Source organism: Nothobranchius furzeri, chromosome 4 (genome assembly GCF_043380555.1).
Source record: "Nothobranchius furzeri strain GRZ-AD chromosome 4, NfurGRZ-RIMD1, whole genome shotgun sequence".
Lineage (NCBI taxonomy): Eukaryota > Metazoa > Chordata > Actinopteri > Cyprinodontiformes > Nothobranchiidae > Nothobranchius > Nothobranchius furzeri.
Window position 1 is genome coordinate 57,030,408 of NC_091744.1, and position 19,189 is coordinate 57,049,596.

General features: G+C 44.7%; 11 non-coding genes across 11 annotated transcripts; all 11 read left to right on the forward strand.

The window, feature by feature from the left end:
- Positions 1–70: 70 nt before the first annotated feature.
- trnal-aag (transfer RNA leucine (anticodon AAG)) lies at positions 71–152 on the forward strand. The gene has a single exon. It is a non-coding gene; the product is annotated as a tRNA-Leu (tRNA).
- A 1,361-nt stretch (positions 153–1,513) lies between these two features.
- trnal-aag (transfer RNA leucine (anticodon AAG)) lies at positions 1,514–1,595 on the forward strand. The gene has a single exon. It is a non-coding gene; the product is annotated as a tRNA-Leu (tRNA).
- Positions 1,596–3,353: 1,758 nt separating this feature from the next.
- trnal-aag (transfer RNA leucine (anticodon AAG)) lies at positions 3,354–3,435 on the forward strand. The gene has a single exon. It is a non-coding gene; the product is annotated as a tRNA-Leu (tRNA).
- Positions 3,436–4,766: 1,331 nt separating this feature from the next.
- Positions 4,767–4,848, forward strand: trnal-aag (transfer RNA leucine (anticodon AAG)). The gene has a single exon. It is a non-coding gene; the product is annotated as a tRNA-Leu (tRNA).
- A 2,743-nt stretch (positions 4,849–7,591) lies between these two features.
- On the forward strand, positions 7,592–7,673 carry trnal-aag (transfer RNA leucine (anticodon AAG)). The gene has a single exon. It is a non-coding gene; the product is annotated as a tRNA-Leu (tRNA).
- A 1,335-nt stretch (positions 7,674–9,008) lies between these two features.
- Positions 9,009–9,090, forward strand: trnal-aag (transfer RNA leucine (anticodon AAG)). The gene has a single exon. It is a non-coding gene; the product is annotated as a tRNA-Leu (tRNA).
- A 1,326-nt stretch (positions 9,091–10,416) lies between these two features.
- On the forward strand, positions 10,417–10,498 carry trnal-aag (transfer RNA leucine (anticodon AAG)). Its single transcript has one exon. It is a non-coding gene; the product is annotated as a tRNA-Leu (tRNA).
- A 4,152-nt stretch (positions 10,499–14,650) lies between these two features.
- Positions 14,651–14,732, forward strand: trnal-aag (transfer RNA leucine (anticodon AAG)). Its single transcript has one exon. It is a non-coding gene; the product is annotated as a tRNA-Leu (tRNA).
- Positions 14,733–16,074: 1,342 nt separating this feature from the next.
- trnal-aag (transfer RNA leucine (anticodon AAG)) lies at positions 16,075–16,156 on the forward strand. The gene has a single exon. It is a non-coding gene; the product is annotated as a tRNA-Leu (tRNA).
- A 1,327-nt stretch (positions 16,157–17,483) lies between these two features.
- trnal-aag (transfer RNA leucine (anticodon AAG)) lies at positions 17,484–17,565 on the forward strand. Its single transcript has one exon. It is a non-coding gene; the product is annotated as a tRNA-Leu (tRNA).
- A 1,333-nt stretch (positions 17,566–18,898) lies between these two features.
- On the forward strand, positions 18,899–18,980 carry trnal-aag (transfer RNA leucine (anticodon AAG)). The gene has a single exon. It is a non-coding gene; the product is annotated as a tRNA-Leu (tRNA).
- The last annotated feature ends 209 nt before the right edge of the window (positions 18,981–19,189 follow it).

Below are 19,189 nucleotides of genomic sequence, written 5' to 3' on the forward strand. Positions count from 1 at the left end.
ATTGGAGGCAAAATGTCCACCCACCTTCAGAGGTCAGTTAATGACAAAGGCATTCAAGGGTTTTCTTTGTGGTAGAGTGGCCGAGTGGTCTAAGGCGCTGGATTAAGGTTCCAGTCTCTAAGGAGGCGTGGGTTCAAATCCCACCTCTGCCATAAACACAACTATGGAAGCATAGATTTCAGTGCACGTGGTACAGTCACTCGATTGAAACACAAAGCAATATGTTCAGCAGTGCTTCGATGAGTACGCCTTTATTCTTGAGATGTTGCATTCTATTTCAACTTTTGGAGACGCTTCAACTGTAGTCAACTTTAAACCTTCTGTTAGTACTGGCACATTTTTAAAGGTTGCAGATAGGACCATTTGAGAAAGGAGAATTGCCAAGCAGAGTGGCGCAGCGGAAGCGTGCTGGGCCCATAACCCAGAGGTCGATGGATCGAAACCATCCTCTGCTAACAAACCAAAGGACTTCTAGAGCAATTCCAGTTCTTTAATGAATCTCCTTAAAATTTAATGCAACCCAAACTGCAGAATCCTGCCTCAGATAAAAACACAATTGCAACTGGACCAGTTTAAAAAAGAAGCTAACGATCTTAGAGAAACTAAAGACCCCTTCAGACAGGCTTTGAAAAACGTAAATTTTCAGGACTCTATCTGTAAGACCTTTGTGTCTGAATACAAACATCCGATAATGTTTTCCGTAATTAAACCGGACAACCCCCCTAGTAACAGGTCTGGACTGGTCACGAACAAGGTGGCTGCTTCAGACTGGTGAGGTTGAGATCCGGACAGGGAGGAGGAGGAGGGGACCGGGGGACACTGTGCACACCTAAGATAGCTTGCTCCTGTAGCATGCGGGGAACCATGGCAGCTCGCCTCCTATGGTACCGTCTAGACGCGCGACGGAGCACTTCACACCGCTTCCGTGATTCCTTTAACCATTGAGCTTCATCATCCAGGTCTCTCATGAGTCTATGTTTGCGCAGACTTATGCTTAACATAAGTCCGATCAGTGAGAAGAATTCTATCTCTTCGTCTGCCATGTTTGACTGAATGGCTTTGTTTGGGTAAAATGACGCATGTACACCCGCCACACAATGTTTACGCAATATCTAAATACAGCCACCAGCCCCCCCCCCCCCCCCCCCCCCCCCCCCCCCACTCAGACATCTCGAACCTTTCCCTGCTGTGTGAAGGCAGCCGAAAGGACAATTTCCAGTACAAAAGTGGTGTGTCTGAAAACACAGTTCTGGTTAAAAACCGGACTGACTTGTCCACACATATTCCAGAATGGCAATCTGAAAAGGGTTTACTGTATGTGAGTCAAGATGCATTACCATTAAATCTCACTACAATTACCTGACTTGATGTTTGCAGAGTATTTATCAATTTAAATGACATGTTAACACGTGACAAGTATTTCTGTGGTACAGCTAACTTGTTATTGGAGGCAAAATGTCCACCCACCTTCAGAGGTCAGTTAATGACAAAGGCATTCAAGGGTTTTCTTTGTGGTAGAGTGGCCGAGTGGTCTAAGGCGCTGGATTAAGGTTCCAGTCTCTAAGGAGGCGTGGGTTCAAATCCCACCTCTGCCATAAACACAACTATGGAAGCATAGATTTCAGTGCACGTGGTACAGTCAATCGATTGAAACACAAAGCAATATGTTCAGCAGTGCTTCGATGAGTACGCCTTTATTCTTGAGATGTTGCATTCTATTTCAACTTTTGGAGACGCTTCAACTGTAGTCAACTTTAAACCTTCTGTTAGTACTGGCACATTTTTAAAGGTTGCAGATAGGACCATTTGAGAAAGGAGAATTGCCAAGCAGAGTGGCGCAGCGGAAGCGTGCTGGGCCCATAACCCAGAGGTCGATGGATCGAAACCATCCTCTGCTAACAAACCAAAGGACTTCTAGAGCAATTCCAGTTCTTTAATGAATCTCCTTAAAATTTAATGCAACCCAAACTGCAGAATCCTGCTAGCCTAGTGAACTAGACCAAATTCTTGCTTTGCAAAGTTTGGTCTAGGCATGCTCCATTGGAACCTCCACAGCTCCTACCAGGGCTCTGGCTGGCCAATCACAGCTCTCTAGAGGGGTTTCAAACACGTAAAGAGCTGTGATTGGTCCATAATGGTGGGCCAATCATAGTGCTCTATCTGCTTAGTGAGCAAATCACAGAGCTTTATCCGCTTTGTGGGCCAATCAGGGCACTCTATATGCCTGGTGGGTGGGATGATGCAACAGAGTGAAACAAGAGTATGTCACATTCATTGTCCAATGGAATGCGGAGATCATTTGAAAGACAACGGTAGAACCCGCCCCACAACCGAGAGCCGTCAATGGAGCGTGGCCAGACTAAATAATACATTTATTTAGTCTGGCTTGCCAGGCTAGAATCCTGCCTCAGATAAAAACACAATTGCAACTGGACCAGTTTAAAAAAGAAGCTAACGATCTTAGAGAAACTAAAGACCCCTTCAGACAGGCTTTGAAAAACGTAAATTTTCAGGACTCTATCTGAAAGACCTTTGTGTCTGAATACAAACATCCGATAATGTTTTCCGTAATTAAACCGGACAACGCCCCTAGTAACAGGTCTGGACTGGTCAAGAACAAGGTGGCTGCTTCAGACTGGTGAGGTCGAGTTCCGGACAGGGAGGAGGAGGAGGGGACCGGGGGACACTGTGCACACCTAAGATAGCTTGCTCCTGTAGCATGCGGCGAACCATGGCAGCTCGCCTCCTATGGTACCGTCTAGACGCGCGACGGAGCACTTCACACCGCTTCCGTGATTCCTTTAACCATTGAGCTTCATCACCCAGGTCTCTCATGAGTCTATGTTTGCACAGACTTATGCTTAACATAAGTTCGATCAGTGAGAAGAATTCTATCTCTTCGTCTGCCATGTTTGACTGAATGGCTTTGTTTGGGTAAAATGACGCATGTACACCCGCCACACAATGTTTACGCAATATCTGAATACAGCCCCCCCCCCCCCCCCCCTCAAACATCTCGAACCTTTCCCTGCTGTGTGAAGGCAGCCGAAAGGACAATTTCCAGTACAAAAGTGGTGTGTCTGAAAACACAGTTCTGGTTAAAAACCGGACTGACTTGTCCACACATATTCCAGAATGGCAATCTGAAAAGGGTTTACGTGAGTCAAGATGCATTACCATTAAATCTCACTACAATTACCTGACTTGATGTTTGCAGAGTATTTATCAATTTAAATGACATGTTAACACGTGACAAGTATTTCTGTGGTACAGCTAACTTGTTATTGGAGGCAAAATGTCCACCCACCTTCAGAGGTCAGTTAATGACAAAGGCATTCAAGGGTTTTCTTTGTGGTAGAGTGGCCGAGTGGTCTAAGGCGCTGGATTAAGGTTCCAGTCTCTAAGGAGGCGTGGGTTCAAATCTCACCTCTGCCATAAACACAAGTATGGAAGCATAGATTTCAGTGCACGTGGTACAGTCAATCGATGGAAACACAAAGCAATATGTTCAGCAGTGCTTCGATGAGTAAGCCTTTATTCTTGAGATGTTGCATTCTATTACAACTTTTGGAGACGCTTCAACTGTAGTCAACTTTAAACCTTCTGTTAGTACTGGCACATTTTTAAAGGTTGCAGATAGGACCATTTGAGAAAGGAGAATTGCCAAGCAGAGTGGCGCAGCGGAAGCGTGCTGGGCCCATAACCCAGAGGTCGATGGATCGAAACCATCCTCTGCTAACAAACCAAAGGACTTCTAGAGCAATTCCAGTTCTTTAATGAATCTCCTTAAAATTTAATGCAACCCAAACTGCAGAATCCTGCCTCAGATAAAAACACAATTGCAACTGGACCAGTTTAAAAAAGAAGCTAACGATCTTAGAGAAACTAAAGCCCCCTTCAGACAGGCTTTGAAAAACGTAAAATTTCAGGACTCTATCTGAAAGACCTTTGTGTCTGAATACAAACATCCGATAATGTTTTCCGTAATTAAACCGGACAACGCCCCTAGTAACAGGTCTGGACTGGTCACGAACAAGGTGGCTGCTTCAGACTGGTGAGGTCGAGTTCCGGACAGGGAGGAGGAGGAGGGGACCGGGGGACACTGTGCACACCTAAGATAGCTTGCTCCTGTAGCATGCGGCGAACCATGGCAGCTCGCCTCCTATGGTACCGTCTAGACGCGCGACGGAGCACTTCACACCGCTTCCGTGATTCCTTTAACAATTGAGCTTCATCACCCAGGTCTCTCATGAGTCTATGTTTGCACAGACTTATGCTTAACATAAGTTCGATCAGTGAGAAGAATTCTATCTCTTCGTCTGCCATGTTTGACTGAATGGCTTTGTTTGGGTAAAATGACGCATGTACACCCGCCACACAATGTTTACGCAATATCTGAATACAGCCCCCCCCCCTCAAACATCTCGAACCTTTCCCTGCTGTGTGAAGGCAGCCGAAAGGACAATTTCCAGTACAAAAGTGGTGTGTCTGAAAACACAGTTCTGGTTAAAAACCGGACTGACTTGTCCACACATATTCCAGAATGGCAATCTGAAAAGGGTTTACTGTATGTGAGTCAAGATGCATTACCATTAAATCTCACTACAATTACCTGACTTGATGTTTGCAGAGTATTTATCAATTTAAATGACATGTTAACACGTGACAAGTATTTCTGTGGTACAGCTAACTTGTTATTGGAGGCAAAATGTCCACCCACCTTCAGAGGTCAGTTAATGACAAAGGCATTCAAGGGTTTTCTTTGTGGTAGAGTGGCAGAGTGGTCTAAGGCGCTGGATTAAGGTTCCAGTCTCTAAGGAGGCGTGGGTTCAAATCCCACCTCTGCCATAAACACAACTATGGAAGCATAGATTTCAGTGCACGTGGTACAGTCAATCGATTGAAACACACAGCAATATGTTCAGCAGTACTTCGATGAGTACAGCTTTATTCTTGAGATGTTGCATTCTATTTCAACTTTTGGAGACGCTTCAACTGTAGTCAACCTTTAAACCTTCTGTCAGTACTGGCACATTTTTAAAGGTTGCAGATAGGACCATTTGAGAAAGGAGAATTGCCAAGCAGAGTGACGCAGCGGAAGCGTGCTGGGCCCATAACCCAGAGGTCGATGGATCGAAACCATCCTCTGCTAACAAACCAAAGGACTTCTAGAGCAATTCCAGTTCTTTAATGAATCTCCTTAAATTTTAATGCAACCCAAACTGCAGAATCCTGCCTCAGATAAAAACACAATTGCAACTGGACCAGTTTAAAAAAGAAGCTAACAATCTTAGAGAAACTAAAGCCCCCTTCAGACAGGCTTTGAAAAACGTAAATTTTCAGGACTCTATCTGAAAGACCTTTGTGTCTGAATACAAACATCCGATAATGTTTTCCGTAATTAAACCGGACAACGCCCCTAGTAACAGGTCTGGACTGGTCACGAACAAGGTGGCTGCTTCAGACTGGTGAGGTCGAGTTCCGGACAGGGAGGAGGAGGAGGGGACCGGGGGACACTGTGCACACCTGAGATAGCTTGCTCCTGTAGCATGCGGCGAACCATGGCAGCTCGCCTCCTATGGTACCGTCTAGACGCGCGACGGAGCACTTCACACCGCTTCCGTGATTCCTTTAACCATTGAGCTTCATCACCCAGGTCTCTCATGAGTCTATGTTTGCACAGACTTATGCTTAACATAAGTTCGATCAGTGAGAAGAATTCTATCTCTTCGTCTGCCATGTTTGACTGAATGGCTTTGTTTGGGTAAAATGACGCATGTACACCCGCCACACAATGTTTACGCAATATCTGAATACAGCCCCCCCCCTCAAACATCTCGAACCTTTCCCTGTTGTGTGAAGGCAGCCGAAAGGACAATTTCCAGTACAAAAGTGGTGTGTCTGAAAACACAGTTCTGGTTAAAAACCGGACTGACTTGTCCACACATATTCCAGAATGGCAATCTGAAAAGGGTTTACGTGAGTCAAGATGCATTACCATTAAATCTCACTACAATTACCTGACTTGATGTTTGCAGAGTATTTATCAATTTAAATGACATGTTAACACGTGACAAGTATTTCTGTGGTACAGCTAACTTGTTATTGGAGGCAAAATGTCCACCCACCTTCAGAGGTCAGTTAATGACAAAGGCATTCAAGGGTTTTCTTTGTGGTAGAGTGGCAGAGTGGTCTAAGGCGCTGGATTAAGGTTCCAGTCTCTAAGGAGGCGTGGGTTCAAATCTCACCTCTGCCATAAACACAACTATGGAAGCATAGATTTCAGTGCACGTGGTACAGTCAATCGATTGAAACACAAAGCAATATGTTCAGCAGTGCTTCGATGAGTACGCCTTTATTCTTGAGATGTTGCATTCTATTTCAACTTTTGGAGACGCTTCAACTGTAGTCAACTTTAAACCTTCTGTTAGTACTGGCACATTTTTAAAGGTTGCAGATAGGACCATTTGAGAAAGGAGAATTGCCAAGCAGAGTGGCGCAGCGGAAGCGTGCTGGGCCCATAACCCAGAGGTCGATGGATCGAAACCATCCTCTGCTAACAAACCAAAGGACTTCTAGAGCAATTCCAGTTCTTTAATGAATCTCCTTAAAATTTAATGCAACCCAAACTGCAGAATCCTGCCTCAGATAAAAACACAATTGCAACTGGACCAGTTCAAAAAAGAAGCTAACGATCTTAGAGAAACTAAAGACCCCTTCAGACAGGCTTTGAAAAACGTAAATTTTCAGGACTCTATCTGAAAGACCTTTGTGTCTGAATACAAACATCCGATAATGTTTTCCGTAATTAAACCGGACAACGCCCCTAGTAACAGGTCTGGACTGGTCACGAATAAGGTGGCTGCTTCAGACTGGTGAGGTCGAGTTCCGGACAGGGAGGAGGAGGAGGGGACCGGGGGACACTGTGCACACCTAAGATAGCTTGCTCCTGTAGCATGCGGCGAACCATGGCAGCTCGCCTCCTATGGTACCGTCTAGACGCGCGACGGAGCACTTCACACCGCTTCCGTGATTCCTTTAACCATTGAGCTTCATCACCCAGGTCTCTCATGAGTCTATGTTTGCACAGACTTATGCTTAACATAAGTTCGATCAGTGAGAAGAATTCTATCTCTTCGTCTGCCATGTTTGACTGAATGGCTTTGTTTGGGTAAAATGACGCATGTACACCCACCACACAATGTTTACGCAATATCTGAATACAGCCCCCCCCCCCCCCCCCCCTCAAACATCTCGAACCTTTCCCTGTTGTGTGAAGGCAGCCGAAAGGACAATTTCCAGTACAAAAGTGGTGTGTCTGAAAACACAGTTCTGGTTAAAAACCGGACTGACTTGTCCACACATATTCCAGAATGGCAATCTGAAAAGGGTTTACGTGAGTCAAGATGCATTACCATTAAATCTCACTACAATTACCTGACTTGATGTTTGCAGAGTATTTATCAATTTAAATGACATGTTAACACGTGACAAGTATTTCTGTGGTACAGCTAACTTGTTATTGGAGGCAAAATGTCCACCCACCTTCAGAGGTCAGTTAATGACAAAGGCATTCAAGGGTTTTCTTTGTGGTAGAGTGGCCGAGTGGTCTAAGGCGCTGGATTAAGGTTCCAGTCTCTAAGGAGGCGTGGGTTCAAATCTCACCTCTGCCATAAACACAACTATGGAAGCATAGATTTCAGTGCACGTGGTACAGTCAATCGATTGAAACACAAAGCAATATGTTCAGCAGTGCTTCGATGAGTACGTCTTTATTCTTGAGATGTTGCATTCTATTTCAACTTTTGGAGACGCTTCAACTGTAGTCAACTTTAAACCTTCTGTTAGTACTGGCACATTTTTAAAGGTTGCAGATAGGACCATTTGAGAAAGGAGAATTGCCAAGCAGAGTGGCGCAGCGGAAGCGTGCTGGGCCCATAACCCAGAGGTCGATGGATCGAAACCATCCTCTGCTAACAAACCAAAGGACTTCTAGAGCAATTCCAGTTCTTTAATGAATCTCCTTAAAATTTAATGCAACCCAAACTGCAGAATCCTGCCTCAGATAAAAACACAATTGCAACTGGACCAGTTTAAAAAAGAAGCTAACGATCTTAGAGAAACTAAAGACCCCTTCAGACAGGCTTTGAAAAACGTAAATTTTCAGGACTCTATCTGTAAGACCTTTGTGTCTGAATACAAACATCCGATAATGTTTTCCGTAATTAAACCGGACAACCCCCCTAGTAACAGGTCTGGACTGGTCACGAACAAGGTGGCTGCTTCAGACTGGTGAGGTCGAGTTCCGGACAGGGAGGAGGAGGAGGGGACCGGGGGACACTGTGCACACCTAAGATAGCTTGCTCCTGTAGCATGCGGGGAACCATGGCAGCTCGCCTCCTATGGTACCGTCTAGACGCGCGACGGAGCACTTCACACCGCTTCCGTGATTCCTTTAACCATTGAGCTTCATCACCCAGGTCTCTCATGAGTCTATGTTTGCACAGACTTATGCTTAACATAAGTTCGATCAGTGAGAAGAATTCTATCTCTTCGTCTGCCATGTTTGACTGAATGGCTTTGTTTGGCTAAAATGACGCATGTACACCCGCCACACAATGTTTACGCAATATCTGAATACAGCCCCCCCCCCCCCCCCCCCTCAAACATCTCGAACCTTTCCCTGTTGTGTGAAGGCAGCCGAAAGGACAATTTCCAGTACAAAAGTGGTGTGTCTGAAAACACAGTTCTGGTTAAAAACCGGACTGACTTGTCCACACATATTCCAGAATGGCAATCTGAAAAGGGTTTATGTGAGTCAAGATGCATTACCATTAAATCTCACTACAATTACCTGACTTGATGTTTGCAGAGTATTTATCAATTTAAATGACATGTTAACACGTGACAAGTATTTCTGTGGTACAGCTAACTTGTTATTGGAGGCAAAATGTCCACCCACCTTCAGAGGTCAGTTAATGACAAAGGCATTCAAGGGTTTTCTTTGTGGTAGAGTGGCCGAGTGGTCTAAGGCGCTGGATTAAGGTTCCAGTCTCTAAGGAGGCGTGGGTTCAAATCTCACCTCTGCCATAAACACAACTATGGAAGCATAGATTTCAGTGCACGTGGTACAGTCAATCGATTGAAACACAAAGCAATATGTTCAGCAGTGCTTCAATGAGTACGCCTTTATTCTTGAGATGTTGCATTCTATTTCAACTTTTGGAGACGCTTCAACTGTAGTCAACTTTAAACCTTCTGTTAGTACTGGCACATTTTTAAAGGTTGCAGATAGGACCATTTGAGAAAGGAGAATTGCCAAGCAGAGTGGCGCAGCGGAAGCGTGCTGGGCCCATAACCCAGAGGTCGATGGATCGAAACCATCCTCTGCTAACAAACCAAAGGACTTCTAGAGCAATTCCAGTTCTTTAATGAATCTCCTTAAAATTTAATGCAACCCAAACTGCAGAATCCTGCCTCAGATAAAAACACAATTGCAACTGGACCAGTTTAAAAAAGAAGCTAACGATCTTAGAGAAACTAAAGACCCCTTCAGACAGGCTTTGAAAAACGTAAATTTTCAGGACTCTATCTGTAAGACCTTTGTGTCTGAATACAAACATCCGATAATGTTTTCCGTAATTAAACCGGACAACCCCCCTAGTAACACGTCTGGACTGGTCACGAACAAGGTGGCTGCTTCAGACTGGTGAGGTCGAGTTCCGGACAGGGAGGAGGAGGAGGGGACCGGGGGACACTGTGCACACCTAAGATAGCTTGCTCCTGTAGCATGCGGGGAACCATGGCAGCTCGCCTCCTATGGTACCGTCTAGACGCGCGACGGAGCACTTCACACCGCTTCCGTGATTCCTTTAACCATTGAGCTTCATCATCCAGGTCTCTCATGAGTCTATGTTTGCGCAGACTTATGCTTAACATAAGTCCGATCAGTGAGAAGAATTCTATCTCTTCGTCTGCCATGTTTGACTGAATGGCTTTGTTTGGGTAAAATGATGCATGTACACCCGCCACACAATGTTTACGCAATATCTGAATACAGCCCCCCCCCCTCAAACATCTCGAACCTTTCCCTGCTGTGTGAAGGCAGCCGAAAGGACAATTTCCAGTACAAAAGTGGTGTGTCTGAAAACACAGTTCTGGTTAAAAACCGGACTGAATTGTCCACACATATTCCAGAATGCCAATCTGAAAAGGGTTTATGTGAGTCAAGATGCATTACCATTAAATCTCACTACAATTACCTGACTTGATGTTTGCAGAGTATTTATCAATTTAAATGACATGTTAACACGTGACAAGTATTTCTGTGGTACAGCTAACTTGTTATTGGAGGCAAAATGTCCACCCACCTTCAGAGGTCAGTTAATGACAAAGGCATTCAAGGGTTTTCTTTTTGGTAGAGTGGCCGAGTGGTCTAAGGCGCTGGATTAAGGTTCCAGTCTCTAAGGAGGCGTGGGTTCAAATCCCACCTCTGCCATAAACACAACTATGGAAGCATAGATTTAAGTGCACGTGGTACAGTCAATCGATTGAAACACACAGCAATATGTTCAGCAGTACTTCGATGAGTACAGCTTTATTCTTGAGATGTTGCATTCTATTTCAACTTTTGGAGACGCTTCAACTGTAGTCAACCTTTAAACCTTCTGTCAGTACTGGCACATTTTTAAAGGTTGCAGATAGGACCATTTGAGAAAAGAGAATTGCCAAGCAGAGTGGCGCAGCGGAAGCGTGCTGGGCCCATAACCCAGAGGTCGATGGATCGAAACCATCCTCTGCTAACAAACCAAAGGACTTCTAGAGCATTTCCAGTTCTTTAATGAATCTCCTTAAATTTTAATGCAACCCAAACTGCAGAATCCTGCCTCAGATAAAAACACAATTGCAACTGGACCAGTTTAAAAAAGAAGCTAACAATCTTAGAGAAACTAAAGCCCCCTTCAGACAGGCTTTGAAAAACGTAAATTTTCAGGACTCTATCTGAAAGACCTTTGTGTCTGAATACAAACATCCGATAATGTTTTCCGTAATTAAACCGGACAACGCCCCTAGTAACAGGTCTGGACTGGTCACGAACAAGGTGGCTGCTTCAGACTGGTGAGGTCGAGTTCCGGACAGGGAGGAGGAGGAGGGGACCGGGGGACACTGTGCACACCTGAGATAGCTTGCTCCTGTAGCATGCGGCGAACCATGGCAGCTCGCCTCCTATGGTACCGTCTAGACGCGCGACGGAGCACTTCACACCGCTTCCGTGATTCCTTTAACCATTGAGCTTCATCACCCAGGTCTCTCATGAGTCTATGTTTGCACAGACTTATGCTTAACATAAGTTCGATCAGTGAGAAGAATTCTATCTCTTCGTCTGCCATGTTTGACTGAATGGCTTTGTTTGGGTAAAATGACGCATGTACACCCGCCACACAATGTTTACGCAATATCTGAATACAGCCCCCCCCCCCCCCAAACATCTCGAACCTTTCCCTGTTGTGTGAAGGCAGCCGAAAGGACAATTTCCAGTACAAAAGTGGTGTGTCTGAAAACACAGTTCTGGTTAAAAACCGGACTGACTTGTCCACACATATTCCAGAATGGCAATCTGAAAAGGGTTTATGTGAGTCAAGATGCATTACCATTAAATCTCACTACAATTACCTGACTTGATGTTTGCAGAGTATTTATCAATTTAAATGACATGTTAACACGTGACAAGTATTTCTGTGGTACAGCTAACTTGTTATTGGAGGCAAAATGTCCACCCACCTTCAGAGGTCAGTTAATGACAAAGGCATTCAAGGGTTTTCTTTGTGGTAGAGTGGCAGAGTGGTCTAAGGCGCTGGATTAAGGTTCCAGTCTCTAAGGAGGCGTGGGTTCAAATCTCACCTCTGCCATAAACACAACTATGGAAGCATAGATTTCAGTGCACGTGGTACAGTCAATCGATTGAAACACAAAGCAATATGTTCAGCAGTGCTTCGATGAGTACGCCTTTATTCTTGAGATGTTGCATTCTATTTCAACTTTTGGAGACGCTTCAACTGTAGTCAACTTTAAACCTTCTGTTAGTACTGGCACATTTTTAAAGGTTGCAGATAGGACCATTTGAGAAAGGAGAATTGCCAAGCAGAGTGGCGCAGCGGAAGCGTGCTGGGCCCATAACCCAGAGGTCGATGGATCGAAACCATCCTCTGCTAACAAACCAAAGGACTTCTAGAGCAATTCCAGTTCTTTAATGAATCTCCTTAAAATTTAATGCAACCCAAACTGCAGAATCCTGCCTCAGATAAAAACACAATTGCAACTGGACCAGTTTAAAAAAGAAGCTAACGATCTTAGAGAAACTAAAGACCCCTTCAGACAGGCTTTGAAAAACGTAAATTTTCAGGACTCTATCTGAAAGACCTTTGTGTCTGAATACAAACATCCGATAATGTTTTCCGTAATTAAACCGGACAACGCCCCTAGTAACAGGTCTGGACTGGTCACGAACAAGGTGGCTGCTTCAGACTGGTGAGGTCGAGTTCCGGACAGGGAGGAGGAGGAGGGGACCGGGGGACACTGTGCACACCTAAGATAGCTTGCTCCTGTAGCATGCGGCGAACCATGGCAGCTCGCCTCCTATGGTACCGTCTAGACGCGCGACGGAGCACTTCACACCGCTTCCGTGATTCCTTTAACCATTGAGCTTCATCACCCAGGTCTCTCATGAGTCTATGTTTGCACAGACTTATGCTTAACATAAGTTCGATCAGTGAGAAGAATTCTATCTCTTCGTCTGCCATGTTTGACTGAATGGCTTTGTTTGGGTAAAATGACGCATGTACACCCGCCACACAATGTTTACGCAATATCTGAATACAGCCCCCCCCCCCCCCCCTCAAACATCTCGAACCTTTCCCTGTTGTGTGAAGGCAGCCGAAAGGACAATTTCCAGTACAAAAGTGGTGTGTCTGAAAACACAGTTCTGGTTAAAAACCGGACTGACTTGTCCACACATATTCCAGAATGGCAATCTGAAAAGGGTTTACGTGAGTCAAGATGCATTACCATTAAATCTCACTACAATTACCTGACTTGATGTTTGCAGAGTATTTATCAATTTAAATGACATGTTAACACGTGACAAGTATTTCTGTGGTACAGCTAACTTGTTATTGGAGGCAAAATGTCCACCCACCTTCAGAGGTCAGTTAATGACAAAGGCATTCAAGGGTTTTCTTTGTGGTTGAGTGGCCGAGTGGTCTAAGGCGCTGGATTAAGGTTCCAGTCTCTAAGGAGGCGTGGGTTCAAATCTCACCTCTGCCATAAACACAACTATGGAAGCATAGATTTCAGTGCACGTGGTACAGTCAATCGATTGAAACACAAAGCAATATGTTCAGCAGTGCTTCGATGAGTACGCCTTTATTCTTGAGATATTGCATTCTATTTCAACTTTTGGAGACGCTTCAACTGTAGTCAACTTTAAACCTTCTGTTAGTACTGGCAAATTTTTAAAGGTTGCAGATAGGACCATTTGAGAAAGGAGAATTGCCAAGCAGAGTGGCGCAGCGGAAGCGTGCTGGGCCCATAACCCAGAGGTCGATGGATCGAAACCATCCTCTGCTAACAAACCAAAGGACTTCTAGAGCAATTCCAGTTCTTTAATGAATCTCCTTAAAATTTAATGCAACCCAAACTGCAGAATCCTGCCTCAGATAAAAACACAATTGCAACTGGACCAGTTTAAAAAAGAAGCTAACGATCTTAGAGAAACTAAAGACCCCTTCAGACAGGCTTTGAAAAACGTAAATTTTCAGGACTCTATCTGTAAGACCTTTGTGTCTGAATACAAACATCCGATAATGTTTTCCGTAATTAAACCGGACAACCCCCCTAGTAACAGGTCTGGACTGGTCACGAACAAGGTGGCTGCTTCAGACTGGTGAGGTCGAGTTCCGGACAGGGAGGAGGAGGAGGGGACCGGGGGACACTGTGCACACCTAAGATAGCTTGCTCCTGTAGCATGCGGGGAACCATGGCAGCTCGCCTCCTATGGTACCGTCTAGACGCGCGACGGAGCACTTCACACCGCTTCCGTGATTCCTTTAACCATTGAGCTTCATCATCCAGGTCTCTCATGAGTCTATGTTTGCGCAGACTTATGCTTAACATAAGTCCGATCAGTGAGAAGAATTCTATCTCTTCGTCTGCCATGTTTGACTGAATGGCTTTGTTTGGGTAAAATGACGCATGTACACCCGCCACACAATGTTTACGCAATATCTGAATACAGCCCCCCCCCCCTCAAACATCTCGACCCTTTCCCTGCTGTGTGAAGGCAGCCGAAAGGACAATTTCCAGTACAAAAGTGGTGTGTCTGAAAACACAGTTCTGGTTAAAAACCGGACTGAATTGTCCACACATATTCCAGAATGCCAATCTGAAAAGGGTTTATGTGAGTCAAGATGCATTACCATTAAATCTCACTACAATTACCTGACTTGATGTTTGCAGAGTATTTATCAATTTAAATGACATGTTAACACGTGACAAGTATTTCTGTGGTACAGCTAACTTGTTATTGGAGGCAAAATGTCCACCCACCTTCAGAGGTCAGTTAATGACAAAGGCATTCAAGGGTTTTCTTTGTGGTAGAGTGGCCGAGTGGTCTAAGGCGCTGGATTAAGGTTCCAGTCTCTAAGGAGGCGTGGGTTCAAATCCCACCTCTGCCATAAACACAACTATGGAAGCATAGATTTCAGTGCACGTGGTACAGTCAATCGATTGAAACACACAGCAATATGTTCAGCAGTGCTTCCATGAGTACAGCTTTATTCTTGAGATGTTGCATTCTATTTCAACTTTTGGAGACGCTTCAACTGTAGTCAACCTTTAAACCTTCTGTCAGTACTGGCACATTTTTAAAGGTTGCAGATAGGACCATTTGAGAAAGGAGAATTGCCAAGCAGAGTGGCGCAGCGGAAGCGTGCTGGGCCCATAACCCAGAGGTCGATGGATCGAAACCATCCTCTGCTAACAAACCAAAGGACTTCTAGAGCAATTCCAGTTCTTTAATGAATCTCCTTAAATTTTAATGCAACCCAAACTGCAGAATCCTGCCTCATATAAAAACACAATTGCAACTGGACCAGTTTAAAAAAGAAGCTAACAATCTTAGAGAAACTAAAGCCCCCTTCAGACATGCTTTGAAAAACGTAAATTTTCAGGACTCTATCTGAAAGACCTTTGTGTCTGAATACAAACATCCGATAATGTTTTCCGTAATTAAACCGGACAACGCCCCTAGTAACAGGTCTGGACTGGTCACGAACAAGGTGGCTGCTTCAGACTGGTGAGGTCGAGTTCCGGACAGGGAGGAGGAGGAGGGGACCGGGGGACACTGTGCACACCTAAGATAGCTTGCTCCTGTAGCATGCGGCGAACCATGGCAGCTCGCCTCCTATGGTACCGTCTAGACGCGCGACGGAGCACTTCACACCGCTTCCGTGATTCCTTTAACCATTGAGCTTCATCACCCAGGTCTCTCATGAGTCTATGTTTGCACAGACTTATGCTTAACATAAGTTCGATCAGTGAGAAGAATTCTATCTCTTCGTCTGCCATGTTTGACTGAATGGCTTTGTTTGGGTAAAATGACGCATGTACACCCGCCACACAATGTTTACGCAATATCTGAATACAGCCCCCCCCCCCCCCCCCCCCCCCCCTCAAACATCTCGAACCTTTCCCTGTTGTGTGAAGGCAGCCGAAAGGACAATTTCCAGTACAAAAGTGGTGTGTCTGAAAACACAGTTCTGGTTAAAAACCGGACTGACTTGTCCACACATATTCCAGAATGGCAATCTGAAAAGGGTTTACGTGAGTCAAGATGCATTACCATTAAATCTCACTACAATTACCTGACTTGATGTTTGCAGAGTATTTATCAATTTAAATGACATGTTAACACGTGACAAGTATTTCTGTGGTACAGCTAACTTGTTATTGGAGGCAAAATGTCCACCCACCTTCAGAGGTCAGTTAATGACAAAGGCATTCAAGGGTTTTCTTTGTGGTAGAGTGGCCGAGTGGTCTAAGGCGCTGGATTAAGGTTCCAGTCTCTAAGGAGGCGTGGGTTCAAATCTCACCTCTGCCATAAACACAACTATGGAAGCATAGATTTCAGTGCACGTGGTACAGTCAATCGATTGAAACACAAAGCAATATGTTCAGCAGTGCTTCGATGAGTATGCCTTTATTCTTGAGATGTTGCATTCTATTTCAACTTTTGGAGACGCTTCAACTGTAGTCAACTTTAAACCTTCTGTTAGTACTGGCACATTTTTAAAGGTTGCAGATAGGACCATTTGAGAAAGGAGAATTGCCAAGCAGAGTGGCGCAGCGGAAGCGTGCTGGTCCCATAACCCAGAGGTCGATGGATCGAAACCATCCTCTGCTAACAAACCAAAGGACTTCTAGAGCAATTCCAGTTCTTTAATGAATCTCCTTAAAATTTAATGCAACCCAAACTGCAGAATCCTGCCTCAGATAAAAACACAATTGCAACTGGACCAGTTTAAAAAAGAAGCTAACGATCTTAGAGAAACTAAAGACCCCTTCAGACAGGCTTTGAAAAACGTAAATTTTCAGGACTCTATCTGTAAGACCTTTGTGTCTGAATACAAACATCCGATAATGTTTTCCGTAATTAAACCGGACAACCCCCCTAGTAACAGGTCTGGACTGGTCACGAACAAGGTGGCTGCTTCAGACTGGTGAGGTCGAGTTCCGGACAGGGAGGAGGAGGAGGGGACCGGGGGACACTGTGCACACCTAAGATAGCTTGCTCCTGTAGCATGCGGCGAACCATGGCAGCTCGCCTCCTATGGTACCGTCTAGACGCGCGACGGAGCACTTCACACCGCTTCCGTGATTCCTTTAACCATTGAGCTTCATCACCCAGGTCTCTCATGAGTCTATGTTTGCACAGACTTATGCTTAACATAAGTTCGATCAGTGAGAAGAATTCTATCTCTTCGTCTGCCATGTTTGACTGAATGGCTTTGTTTGGGTAAAATGACGCATGTACACCCGCCACACAATGTTTACGCAATATCTGAATACAGGCCCCCCCCCTTTAAACATCTCGAACCTTTCCCTGTTGTGTGAAGGCAGCCGAAAGGACAATTTCCAGTACAAAAGTGGTGTGTCTGAAAACACAGTTCTGGTTAAAAACCGGACTGACTTGTCCACACATATTCCAGAATGGCAATCTGAAAAGGGTTTATGTGAGTCAAGATGCATTACCATTAAATCTCACTACAATCACCTGACTTGATGTTTGCAGAGTATTTATCAATTTAAAAGACATGTTAACACGTGACAAGTATTTCTGTGGTACAGCTAACTTGTTATTGGAGGCAAAATGTCCACCCACCTTCAGAGGTCAGTTAATGACAAAAGCATTCAAGGGTTTTCTTTGTGGTAGAGTGGCCGAGTGGTCTAAGGCGCTGGATTAAGGTTCCAGTCTCTAAGGAGGCGTGGGTTCAAATCTCACCTCTGCCATAAACACAACTATGGAAGCATAGATTTCAGTGCACGTGGTACAGTCAATCGATTGAAACACAAAGCAATATGTTCAGCAGTGCTTCGATGAGTACGCCTTTATTCTTGAGATGTTGCATTCTATTTCAACTTTTGGAGACGCTTCAACTGTAGTCAACTTTAAACCTTCTGTTAGTACTGGCACATTTTTAAAGGTTGCAGATAGGACCATTTGAGAAAGGAGAATTGCCAAGCAGAGTGGCGCAGCGGAAGCGTGCTGGGCCCATAACCCAGAGGTCGATGGATCGAAACCATCCTCTGCTAACAAACCAAAGGACTTCTAGAGCAATTCCAGTTCTTTAATGAATCTCCTTAAAATTTAATGCAACCCAAACTGCAGAATCCTGCCTCAGATAAAAACACAATTGCAACTGGACCAGTTTAAAAAAGAAGCTAACGATCTTAGAGAAACTAAAGACCCCTTCAGACAGGCTTTGAAAAACGTAAATTTTCAGGACTCTATCTGAAAGACCTTTGTGTCTGAATACAATCATCCGATAATGTTTTCCGTAATTAAACCGGACAACGCCCCTAGTAACAGGTCTGGACTGGTCACGAACAAGGTGGCTGCTTCAGACTGGTGAGGTCGAGTTCCGGACAGGGAGGAGGAGGAGGGGACCGGGGGACACTGTGCACACCTAAGATAGCTTGCTCCTGTAGCATGCGGCGAACCATGGCAGCTCGCCTCCTATGGTACCGTCTAGACGCGCGACGGAGCACTTCACACCGCTTCCGTGATTCCTTTAACCATTGAGCTTCATCACCCAGGTCTCTCATGAGTCTATGTTTGCACAGACTTATGCTTAACATAAGTTCGATCAGTGAGAAGAATTCTATCTCTTCGTCTGCCATGTTTGACTGAATGGCTTTGTTTGGGTAAAATGACGCATGTACACCCGCCACACAATGTTTACGCAATATCTGAATACAGCCCCCCCCCCCCCCCCCTCAAACATCTCGAACCTTTCCCTGTTGTGTGAAGGCAGCCGAAAGGACAATTTCCAGTACAAAAGTGGTGTGTCTGAAAACACAGTTCTGGTTAAAAACCGGACTGACTTGTCCACACATATTCCAGAATGGCAATCTGAAAAGGGTTTATGTGAGTCAAGATGCATTACCATTAAATCTCACTACAATTACCTGACTTGATGTTTGCAGAGTATTTATCAATTTAAATGACATGTTAACACGTGACAAGTATTTCTGTGGTACAGCTAACTTGTTATTGGAGGCAAAATGTCCACCCACCTTCAGAGGTCAGTTAATGAAAAAGGCATTCAAGGGTTTTCTTTGTGGTAGAGTGGCCGAGTGGTCTAAGGCGCTGGATTAAGGTTCCAGTCTCTAAGGAGGCGTGGGTTCAAATCTCACCTCTGCCATAAACACAACTATGGAAGCATAGATTTCAGTGCACGTGGTACAGTCAATCGATTGAAACACAAAGCAATATGTTCAGCAGTGCTTAAATGAGTACGCCTTTATTCTTGAGATGTTGCATTCTATTTCAACTTTTGGAGACGCTTCAACTGTAGTCAACTTTAAACCTTCTGTTAGTACTGGCACATTTTTAAAGGTTGCAGATAGGACC